Genomic DNA, 13,016 nt, shown 5'->3' on the forward strand with positions numbered 1-13,016 from the left:
CTTACCTGTGTTCTTCTCATCCCAGGTTCCAAATCCTGGATTTAGGGAACAGTGCGGCTGAGAAACCCGATCTCCTCCTCACCTTTGCTTCTCTTGCTCTTTCCCTTTCTCATCCTTTATTGCAGTCTGCCATAGAAGCAATGAGAGAGACTCAAAACAAATCACAAGTTTGTCAACCATTTTATATTAGCTCCCTCTGACTTTGACATTTTAGCATCATGATGCTCAAATTTTCCAAACTTTTCTCAACCATCAATTGCAGTAGGCCATCTAGGACTCAGATGTGTCTTGGATTTGTGATTTAATTCAGGGCAGTATAAGGGAGTGGCACTTAAAAGGAATAGTGGAGGTCATGTTGGGGTCTGGAAGACCAGCTCACTCGAGAACTGCTCATGGAAGTAATAGATTGGTGCAATAATACGTCCATTTGGCAGTAAAAAGATACTTGAAGTTGTGATGCACTAATCTGAGGACCAGCCAAGTCTGCTGTCACAGCACAAATGTGACCTTGAAGGCATAGGGGATCACCTCAAGAAAATATTGTGTCTAAAGGTTGTAAAAGTGAAAAAAAAAACATTCCACAAATATGTCAAGTTTTATTTCCTTTTTTTTGCAAAAGCTAATTAGTTCACAAACTTTTATATTTTCCTTGTGATCATATTATGTTCCGTAAAGAAAAATAACTGTTTTTTTTGTTTGTTTTCATAAACTAAACCCTTACAATCACAATTCTTGGCTCTTTTCACTGCATACAATGATTTGTTTTCAGTAGCAGTCAGACTTTAATTGCATGTTTTCTTTTGTTTTTGCTACGAGGTTGACCTGGAGCACTGCTTCCATCCTATTTACTGCTGAACCCTCAGTGCTAAATCTCATGGAATCACTTTAGACTAAGTGGAGGAAACTGTTGCCATTGTTTCAGTGTGGTGTCTATATTGTGTTTGATGCTGAGTGCTCCAGGTAAAGACAACAGGTCTCACAGGATGGGATAAAGGTTAATCTGATGAGCATGGCCACCTTGTGTACTCTGTTGTGTCTGTATTTGTGTTTATCCTCAGCTTTGCTTCACTATTGTTGATGTAGGTGGGCAGCAGGTGGAAAATAGCTTGTGGGTGGCAAGCACGATCCAGCTTGCTTAAGTATGATGTAAATGTGGAATGGAAGGTCTTTTTTAAAGCATTTTAATGCAGGTAAACGAAGTCTGTTTACTGTGTTTGTATGCGTATTCTAAACTGATCTGTCCCAAGGTGGAAAAAAGAGAAAAATATAAGAAGGAAAAAGCCTGATTCTTTTAGTTATTGGCATTAAAATGCAGAGTTTGACCTAAAATAAAAGAAGTGTGAAGGCATCAACTAACTTTAATATTCAATCTTGACAGAAATAATGTTGAGAGCTGATAATAAAAAACCTTTGAAAAGTACAGATAGAACAAAAATTTAAATTGACAAATCTCATCTCACCAAGTCAGGCATGAGACGAATCAAAACTGAATATACTCTGTAACAAACACAATTTGGCATAATAGAGGGTGACAACAAAGAAAAAAAAAATCCATAACAAGAATCATTCTAGAAATACTCTTTCTTTGGCGTCTTTTCTTCAGCCAGCAACTCCCACTCAGGCTGAAGACCACGTTCCCAGCTGGTCAGTCCTGGAACTATTTCTATTCACTAAGAAAGGACCATTTAAGTTTCAAATTTACAGTCAAAACTTTACCATCAACTAACTTTGATTTCACAAAATGAGATTGTGTTGCTAAAAAAGCAGTAAGTAGTTAATACATGAATTATCAATGTGAATTTGAAAGAAAACTTAAAAGAAAGTTTTTATCTATTAGGATTTTGCTGTCTTATTAAACATTAATTCAGCTTTCTTTTTTTTATTACACCATCGAAGGGTGAGATTTAAGGGAAATAAAAGCTCTCTCAAAAACAGACACACAGCCATGCACACATAAAGACCCTAAACTTAATTAGTGGAGAGACTAAGGGGTTATCCTTGAGCACCTGGCCTAGATCTCACTTACACACAAACACACACTTCCCACGCACACACGCATTTATGCAAACTTTTTGTAATATTTTACTGTGACTTAAAAAGTAATCCCAATGCCATTATGAATTCATTTATACAGGGAAAACAAGGTTTGACAAAAACAGGACTAAAACAAACTAAAAACTGGTCTAATTTTTCTGCCAAGGTACACACACTTACCCTACACACAGCACACACACACACTGCACACGCACAAAACAGATCCATTCACTGATGCAGTGGGAACAGTGCAAGGTGACACATTCTCACAGGTATCACCTCCATACATACAGTGTACCAGGTGTGTTTGTCTGAGTCCGGCTTGCAGAGCGGCTTGCATTATGACATTCAACACACATGCTAAAATATTTCATAAGTTTGAGGAAATGACAAGAATGTTACTAAGACAGTTCTGTTCATCCCTAAAAAGGTTCAAGGAACAACAAACAACAGATAGTTTAACAAAAAAATATATATGGATATATATGGTATCCCAAAAATCCCTAAATAATATGTGACAGTCAGACGTTTACTGGCAGACTTAAAAAAAAATCTGCTGTTTTTGAAAGGACCTATTTTGTAATAAATAAAAATGAGTTTGATCAAATATTTTGAATACGTTTTCATCTTGTGGTTTACATTGTAAATGGTTTATAGAAAACAAAATTAGATAGTTGTAAAGAGCAAAAATAAAAATAAATTAAGTACAGTCAAGTGCTAAATGTGGCCTTATCAATTTACCAGTCAGAGGTCATATCTGCCTCTAAAGTTAGCTTTAATATTTTGGGCAGCTGAGGTGCACAGGTAGAGTGGTTGACCTCTCATCAGAAGATTCCACATTCGGTTCCCGCCCTGCCCGCTCATGTGTCCTTGGGCAGCTCATTTTGCTTCTGGTCATAGCTGCCATAAGTGTGTGTGTGTGCTTGGGTGAATGGGACTAAGGCTGGCCTTCTAAGAGGATAGTAAAGTGCTAAATAGGTATACATCATTTACTACCGGTATTTAATATTTTTATTATAAAATTGAAATACTTACAAAGAAGAAAAAACAAGATGATTAAAAAAACATGATGCTTTGTAAATGTAAGTGTGCAGATTAAAGTATATACTATAAGTGAGTTTATATAACAGAAATCAGGTTTTTAGTCAGTTTTGATGGCAAAGTGTGTGATTCGTAATGGTAAATATGATTTACCCCTTCACGCCAAATGGGATGATAATACAAGTTCATGGGATAGGTGTCATTTGTAAGTTACATTACATGCATTGATGCTCATTTACACACGTACACACACAACCACCACGCGGCATCCACACAAATGTTTACAAGTATTAATCATATCTACACAAATTCACAGTATTTATAAAATACTTCCTGCCACACATACCTCTGACTGGCACTTCCTCGTGCACGTAGACAAGAATACATTGGATTACGCGTCCAACAAATAAAACATTCACCACGCCCATGTTTAACCAGAAGGTATGAGTATGTTTATGTGTTTAAAGAATGAAAGTGTGTTTCCTGATGTGTACTTGATCACATTGAATGCTTCCCCAGCCCCCCCCCCCGAGCCGCAGCAGACAGAACAGCTGTACGGCCCGGCAGGCAGGGGCACCATGGAGCTCACCTGCCCCCATCCCCAGCCACCCAAATCCATGCAGTTGGGGAGGAGCCAATATAGACATGCGCCCCCAGGGCGCAGATCCAGGGTCCTCCACCCAGAGCATCCTGGACCCAATGGGAACCCTGGTCGCCGGACCCCAAACTCCACCAGATAACCCCCAGCGACCGCCAAGCACTCCCCACCCCCAAGGCTGATGACCCTACCCAAACCCCACATCACCCCCGGCAGGAGGCACCTTGGCCACAGGTAGGCCACTCGAGGTGCTCCAACCCCACCCCCACTTTAATGTTTGGTTGGCAAATGAACAGGGGAGCCACAGTGTTTGCAATTTTAATCTTTCTTTTTAATCTTTTTTTTTAGAATGCAAATGAAGACACCACCTCGAATGGGAACTGTGAGAAATTAACTACCTAAAAAGTACTAACATTATTATGTTTAGGTGGACATGAGTCCTCTTTTTCAAAGGTGCAACTATTCCCTCATTTATCAATAAAAGTTTTTGGGTTGTCTCTAATTCTATGGATTTAAATACTGGTATCCGCACTGATATGTGTGACATGGGTCTCCTTTGAAACTGGTCTCCCAGCTATGTGCTCCTAAAGCGTCTCATAACCTTTTAGTGGAGACGATGATAGGTAAATGCCTGTACTCCTATCTATGGCTGTGTTGTCACAGTAAAAGCCTATTAAAGTTATTTATTTAGACACCATAGTTATATGTACTTTAAAGTAGTAAAAATAAGAAATAAAAACTTTACATCAATAGTCCATTCATCCTTTTCCTGAACTCGCTGAATCCCTTTCAAGGTCTTGGGGCTGCTGGAGCCAATCCAGCTACTGTGGAACAAAGGTGGGTCACACCCTGAACAAGTCTCCATGTCCGTTGCACTACTCCCCTATTAACCAGAACAAAAACAAATAAAATTGGAAGTTATTAAACTGCAAAAGTCTGCTGGCTTAAATATGTGAGACAAAAATTAATGTTTGACAGTGGAGTTTTGGAAACAAATAATGAACCTGCACTGACAAAACTTGTACCTCTTACTTTAAGTTGCACCCTGCAATACAAAGATTAAACCCAATTAACTTCAAACATCTCAAATTTCATCCCACCACAACATGACAGCAACAAGGTAAAAAACGAAGCCATTGCAGCCTCCTTCTTGTTTTTTCCATTTCTCCACCTTTTCATTATGCACAAGGGAACATGATGTGAAGTCTGCTGGATGCTTGAATACATTCATGGCAGAGGTCAGTTCTCCTGATGAATATCAAGCAAACCTTTTGCTCTGCTTTGACCACCATCTGCCCACAGTGGTGCGTGACTCACAAACCAGAGCACAAACACCACCCAGATGCATATGAGACGGCTAATTTCATCAACATATTCACCAAACTCCATTCGAACAGCAAAGGTTACCCGTGCACATGGAGGAAACAAGAGCAGGTTCTGGACGTGCGCTCTTCATCTCTCAGAGATTACAATCTCTCTTCATTAAGTAAATGTCAGCTTCAAATATTAGCTTTTTAAATGACAGATTACTAATCTTTATTTTTCTGATCCTCGTGAGCTATAAAAGCACTGTTATCCAGCCTGATCCTGTTTCTGCAAACATATTTGTCTTTCACATTTCTGTAATCATATAATGATATTTTAATACAACTTCCAAACACAGCTTAGTGGAGGAGCATCCATTAAACCCAAAGAGTTACAAAACAGAAAAGTGAAGCTACAATCAAGCATATTCACCCAAAAAGTTCAAGCCGTTAGCAAACTAAAGGGAAGAAAGCACGAGCAACAAATGATGAAGGCATTAAACTTACTGTGCATGTCCATCTGAGGACTTCATCATCTCTACAGCCACATTCCAGCCACCGTCTCCCAGCAGTGAGCACTCTTTTCCCCCTGACAAACCGGCTAATATTATTAGACATGTTAAATATATTTATTGGTCAGTGTACTGAATTTTTAAAGAGACTTTTATTTTTACAATCCATATACAGTTCTGGCACACAGTGAGTTTCGCCCACGGCCTTTACATAGTCAATGTTGCTGCTTCGGTCTTTTCACTGCTCTGAGGAAATCTGCTCTTTTGAACTAATGCAATTCTGCTGAAGTAAAAAAAAGAAAGTTTGATATAATGGGAAAAAAAATCAAAAAACATTTTTAAATGTAGTCAACCTCATGCATTTTTTAAATGACAATCGAAGGAGGAATGAGTTTCACAAACAAATCTTTCAACTTGGTTGCTATGCAGAAAGGGAAAGAGGCAGGCCGAGCAGCTGATGACAACAATCCTGTACATGGTGTGAATCTGCATGTCTTCTGATAAACTTGATTCAAAATGTGACTTTGCACTGTAAAGAAAAAAAGAAAAAAAAAATCTCAAACAGACTGGCTCTTGTCTTGCTAAACTGTAACTAGGCAACAGACACCAAGGCAGGGTATTTCAGCTGTGCCACGCAAGTCTCCAAGCTTCGTTCATTCCTTCATTTGCTGGAAAAAGATCTGCCATGTTTCTAAGTAAAAACTACCATGAGGGAAACCATGCATATCCCCTTGTCATTATCCATGATCTGCTAACAACTGACTCAATATATCAAATAATGTCTCCATTTTCTTCAAATACGTGAACTGGAACACGCAGATTACAGACGGTGAAACAAAATGGTAAATATTCTGAGGATGTATACTTTTCTAAAGTTAGATACCATTTATAATTGAATTATTTGTAAGCTAATCAAATGTAGTTATAGTAGTTGCATTATTCGATAAATTGATAAGTAAATATTTGATCATTGAAGTTTACGTCCAAAACATGCAAATAGATAAATACAAGAATGAATGTTAAATGAAATTGAAAGCTTTAGCCTTTTTCAAACATTAATCTTTCAGAGCTTGTGTTTTTATTCAGTCTTTTGGGGATGGCAGTCCTCAAAAGCTTTTGAACTACCTTAACTTTTAATATTGTGTGCCTGTGTGTTGTTTTTTTACATACTTGGGAGCCTTTGCCACCTTTAACAAAGAGTAAGTGTGTGTTTTAGGGATGATTATGCATTACAAAACAACAGTTAGCTGTTGCATGTTTAGTTTTTCTGTCATTTTGCCTCTTTTCCCATCCATTTTACCTTTATGTATTATTAGAAAATGTGTTAGTATTTAACCTTTCACAGCAGATATTTGTGTTCCAATAAACTAAGATGCAGTTGAGCTTTCAACAAATGAACTGGCACCCTTATGGTTATGTCTAAAATGGCTAAAATGCAGTTTCCTGGAGAGACTGCTCTTAGTACATCAACGAACCCTGCAACATGTCATTACCTGGTTAGGCCAGCAGGAGGCCAGAACCATCACAGTGAGTCAGTTTTGTCAAATTCTTAGTGAAGTTCAGATGGTGCTCTCCTGTGCTACAGTGCACAGGCTCTTTTGCATGAAAAGAGGTGATGTTGAATTATATATTGAATTTGGTTCTTTGTGGTTTGACTTAAATAGGTTGTATTTTGAGTGATGCGGGGGGGCGGGGCTCCTGCCAGTCTGAGAGACACACTTGTTCATCATAAATGGGTTTATACATTCATCTGCACCCGACCAAATTGTAACATACAAAAAGTTGTTCATGTACAATACAACACAATATAGAATATACAGGTATACACATCACAGATAAATGTTAAATAATACTCCTTGGATGCTTCCTCTGGCAGATTCAACAGCAAAGCACATGTGGATCTACAGCTCTTTGATGTTGCTCGTCATAATCTCTAACCATCTGCCAGACTTAGGAAGAAATCATCAGAGTTAAAGTCAAGTATGAGATCAAATAATGAAAACATTTAATTGAAACAGTTTTTATAAACTCATGTTCAAACCAAAAAAATAAAGTGGATAACTGTCACTCTAGAGTACTATGCTTTTGTGATCATCTTTAATCCTTTTTGGCAGATTTGTTACTTCATGTGTGAGTGAAGTTCCAAATAATCAGAACATTTTTGCATAAGCTAAGTATTCATTTAGATTTAGATGTTACTTGTTCATAATTTATTTAAGCTTTATTTAATAGGGACAGTGCACATTAATGAGCATCTATCAAACAATGATAGGTGTAAACATGCTGGATTATAGCAATGATGCTAATTTGCATCCATGGTCCCTAGCAGGAAACATAAAACAGGACAAAACAAAAGACAGAGTCACAGATACAATAAGAACACAAAAAGGTGGTACATTATGAGAGTTAAAAGTCAGTGGCCACAGGACTGGTTTGCCTTCAGCCACTGCTTGACCTGTGTTTTGAAGGTCTGTAATGTTTGACACTCCCTTATGTACAGTGGAAGACTGTTCCAGAGTTTACTGGCCTTTACAGAAAGAGCGTTTTGTCCAAAGGCTGTTTTTCTATATGGAACCTCACAGTCCACTCGAGACGAGCCCCTAGTCCTGAGAGCGCTGTGAGCCCTTTTTAAAAAAAAAGTCAGACATGGGAGGTGGAGCAAGTCCATGTAACACCTTGTACATCAAACAAGCGAATTTAAAATTTTTAAAATTCTCAAAGCTTAACAACTTGTACTTTTTCAAGATATTACACACATGGAATGACATTGGTTTTCTATCTAAGACCTTAAGTGATAATCTCACCTTTAGATAAAAAACAAAATAAGAATGCCATACAAAAGAAAGGCAAACAAACATTCAGTTCTTTATGTCAAGATCATGAAAGCAGAGAAAAAAGTGGCAAACAGATGCAGCATCACAAACAAGATGCAGAAAGCCTTTTTGTATTAAAAAGACAAGACTATACAGTTGGGTGGGCACATATTACCTCCACACTTTGCACAAACAATCATTAGGATGCCACATTTATAACATGTTTCACTTAAAAAAATAAATACAGTGCATGACACTTATTATACTCACAAACCTTTGATAGGGTTTTGCCAGAACAATAAAAAGATGGATGATAACTGTGGACTCTAAATTCACCAAACTGTCTACATGTTAATGATTTGTAATTGATATTTTGACAGAATGTAAATGTGCTTTTAATCTAAAAATACATCTTAAGCGCAAACTTAAATATATCTTTATCCTCATTCCAGAGTTTTTTTTGTTTTTTTTTTTATTTTGGAATTTTTACCAATTAGTCACTTTGTCCTTCAGCTGTGTTGTGCTGCAGAAGTAGGAAAATGAGAAAATGGCTTAAATGAGATGTTAGAGTAAACAACTTCTACAAACTATGTACAGGTTTTGGGTTCAGGATTTTTGTTTGGAGCATTTTTTAAGTCGGTGACACTTTTGCGAATTCTCTGTGACCAGTAAGGAGAACTTTTCACAAGCTCCCTCTGTATTTGTAACATTTTTTACACCAAAAAAAACAACAAAAAACTCAAACACACACAAGAGCAACCTTGAACTCTGACTCAGAACTTTTCAGTGTCATCTCTCAAACAGGAGAGCATCTCCCTTCAAGTTTGCCAGGCAGCCTTTCAGATGTGATGCACTTCTTCTGAAAGAATGCTCAACGTACATCACCAGCTCCAGCTTCTAGTGAGGAAAAAATATTTCAGGGAATGACTCATTCATAGTAATGCCTTTATTCAACTGCAAAACATTTCTTTTTTTTTTATTTTTATTTCTTTTTTTGAAAACAATTTAACTTCTCAATTCATTAGAACTAATTGATTAAGTCAAAGTTCAAGTAAACTTTATTGTGAATATCTATAATGTTTTCACATACATAGAAATTGAAATTCCGTTTCACTCAAGCTAACACGTATCTATTAACCTTAATACATTATCAAAAATCTCTGTTGTGGTTTGAGAAAACCTTTTAGGTCTTGTGGATTTTCAAGTTAAAATTGGCTTAATTAATAAATTAACATAAGTTAATTGCATTTTTTAAATGTTTTTTTTAATCTGATGTTCTGATTAAACTCCTAAAACTCTCCCTGTCTTTTCCCCTTTGCCTCACGTAAACAAAAAAAAGTTGTTATCCCTCTGTTAATGAAAGAAAGAGCCACAATGGTCAATAAAATAACAAAAATCGACAAAATCGATCACTGCATATGTCAACAGGTATTTGGTTCACTCTTCATCAGCACACAGCTCCAGTTTGAAGGTTTCCTTCTCAAAGCGGCATGTTTCGGCTCTTTACTCAAATGTTTAATAGGATTTGGACCAAAGCTCACAAAACAGCCACTTTCTGTGCCATTTCAGAGAAGTCCACTGTTTTGCTCTTAGCATGAGTTACGTGTTTTGGGTCGTTTGTGTTTTAGGCCAATGTTGTTTTTGGAAAATTCTAATGTTACATTTGCATTAGGCATGTCATGTGTATTCTTAAACGTTTTTTAAACTTTTATCCCATGGTGTTCACAGTGGATAAGATGGGAGGGGCATCTTTTTACTTCTTACTTGCACATGGAGCACAGAAGTGCAAGTTTACATAGACTTTTCATTGAAAGTGGTCGCTTGACGAGCATTGCCAAGGGATGTGTGAATGTAAACTTTATGATACCAGGCAGCACAATCCACTCCAGAATGGCAGCTGCCTCATAACAGAGCGTCCTTACTATTCCTCCTGGTGGTATGCTTCATCTGCCCCATTCTTTGGGGGGATTTGAGTATTCCAAAGACTGATGATAGTTTAGAGCCGTTCTTTTAACTGTCTTCTGTTCTCAAAAGACATTTTCTTTTGGATCTGGGAAGAGGTTTTAGCCTATGACACATCTGTGGATTGGTTTGCTTGGCAGTGGAACCTCTCCCCTTTGTTGCAAATCGGTTCACTGTGATTTGTCCATCATTGCATTGGCAATTGGAGCCCGGTGGGTTCTGGCTTAGCTCTTTTTCTTTCTTTTTTTCCCATCAGGGCCCTCCACCTCTTAGTGGGACCTTCCCCTTCTAATCCAAGGGTCCTTGTACTGGACCCTTGGACTTACAGGGGTATCAGTGTCTGCTCAGTCAGGGGATTTTGATTTTCAGTGCTGGATGGCTTAGACATTAGTGTGTTTAAAGGAAAAATATATAGTGGAGAACCATAAAAAAGCCATGCTTTAAAGTTGTGTTTTAAAATAAATCTCAATTAGAGGATATTATTATAAATAGAGTGAGCTGTCTTCATTAAATTTTAAGTTTTACAAGGTTATCAATACAAATTTTGAAGGCTAACTATTAAAGCTCTCATCTGTCTTTATAACAGGGCTCTGATGCATTTATCATCACCACCAAGAAGAAAATGTTCTTATAAAGCTGACATCTGGATGACCCATGCTTTTCAACTGGAGGCTTCAACCAAAGTAAATATTGAAGGATTGTAATAAATCTCACCGTTCTCCCAATAAGTTCACATCCTGAATGTGTTTGATAGCGCACATGTAATATAAAAAGATGACGTTTGCAGACACGAGTTCTACCACTGATAAGCACCAGACAAGCCGTTGCACAGAACAGCTTTTGATTTAATATGCAGGACAGGTTCTGTCTCTCGTCACAGAAAAACAGAAAAAATGAGAAAAAAAAAATCGCTGTTCTGTGTGGCTTTTCTATTTTTTTTACAATTCAAAGAGCTGATAAAAGCAGCAAAGCTGGTAAAATGAAAGGTTTTATAATTATCCTAACCATGACACAACATAATTACTAGGATGACACTATCGGGGGGAGGGGGTGGGGGGGCAACACAATACTTTTTTAAAAAAATGGGTCTTCTTTGCTCTTTTCACATCCGTTTTGTGGTGTAGTAAAGAGGAGGGCTCATAGGCTCAGATCAAATGGCTGTGGTGATGAAAAGAGCAGGTCTTCGAGTGCTGATGGAGAGATGAGGGGCTGCGACAAAGATCAGAGAGAAGGAACAAACGAAAGCTAATTTGTCCTAATAATCTAGTCTGTATTAAAAAGGCTTCAAAGAATGGCAACATGAACTCAAGATCATTGGTCAAATTGTGTGACTGTAGTCAGATTATCTCACTGCATCAGAGAGGGGGGGTAGGTATACATGGAGTAATAACAATAATCATTTTAATCAACTGTTCTTTGAAAAGAAACAAAACAAGGAGTTAAAGGATCATTAAGTTACTTCCTATTCTGTTGTTACCTTGAACGGAGCCTCTATTTACACTGAGCTAATTGGTTTTTTGCCACCACTGTTAGTACACCTCAGCACAGAATGCCTCATCTTTTATTTATCTCCACTTTTAGGTCAAATTAATGTTAATTCTTCTACAAATCAAAATTAAACTTTTCCATTCCATTCAATTTAACTAATTTGTAAATTAACATTTGTGACAACAGACATACAGTACAGACCAAAAGTATGGACACACTTTTCTCATTCTTCTCATTGGTCTGTACTGTATTTTCGCAAATGAGAGAGCAGCAGGGAAAGAGACAAAAACAATGCCAACTCAAAAAAATAATATCACAGATGTTTACAATACGAGTTTAAAGGAACAGAGAAGAACATTTTTTTTTTTTCTTTTTAATAAATTAATTTATTTACAACATTCAAATGACAAAAATGAAAAAATAAAATAAACAACAGAACACATATAATAATAACAATAATAATAACAATAATAATAATATTAAGAATAATTTCTCAAAAAGTAGTTTAGGCAAACTTATCTATCATGCTGTACTTACCAAAAAATGGGTTTAAAAATATAAAAAGAGACATTTAGAAGGCAAATTTTGAATCATTTTTGCTCAAAGTCAGAAAAACAAATTTCTAAAGTTATGCTTTTAAAAAAGTAACTTTCCTTCTATTTAACCCATCTAAGTAAAACATTAGCAGATTAAGTTTTCTCTTCCTTTTTTTCACCTCTGTGGTTTTGTTTATTATCCATGATAAAGATTTTTATAAACCTCACCGATTTATTTTGTCCTTGAAATTGAAGTTGCAGCAGTAGATCATCCTTCCTCTGTGTGTTTCAACAACTGATAGGCATGTCGAAGTGGGTCATGTCATCTGTGAAGACCATGTTTTGAACAATAGAGCATCAAGGTCCAGCGGTCAGCGTCCAATGGGACGTCCAGCCTCAGTGGCCAGAAGGTCTGGTTTCCGAGAGCCTTTGTTCCCCTTCTAGGTCTTCATTCCGTCTTTAGTTTTATCTCTTCTCTCTGCCATCTTGTCAGATTTGGCCAGGAAGGAGGACTTTTTGTCCTTCTCTTCAAAGGTGACAACCATACACATCCAGCACAAAGTAAAGAGTTAAATGTCACGTTTGAAATGACTTTGGAGATAAAAAAAGATGACTTCAAATTGAGAAAGACTTATAGAATTTCATGTCCAATCTATGTTTTCTTTATTTAGTTTCATAAAAAAGAAAAGAAAACTTTTTAACAATTTTCTATCATCCTCACTTTGAAA

General features: G+C 37.0%; 1 long non-coding RNA gene across 1 annotated transcript; it reads right to left on the reverse strand.

The window, feature by feature from the left end:
* Window positions 1-315: 315 nt before the first annotated feature.
* Window positions 316-5,569, reverse strand: LOC144988739 (uncharacterized). Its single transcript, XR_013652721.1, has 2 exons — window positions 5,485-5,569; window positions 316-4,556 (listed from the first exon to the last, which is right to left on the reverse strand). It is a non-coding gene; the product is annotated as an uncharacterized LOC144988739 (long non-coding RNA).
* Between the last annotated feature and the right edge of the window lie 7,447 nt (window positions 5,570-13,016).

The sequence above is a fragment of the Oryzias latipes genome, chromosome 21 (genome assembly GCF_053564925.1).
Source record: "Oryzias latipes strain Hd-rR chromosome 21, Olatipes_Hd-rR_3.1".
In the NCBI taxonomy this organism is placed as follows: Eukaryota; Metazoa; Chordata; class Actinopteri; order Beloniformes; family Adrianichthyidae; genus Oryzias; species Oryzias latipes.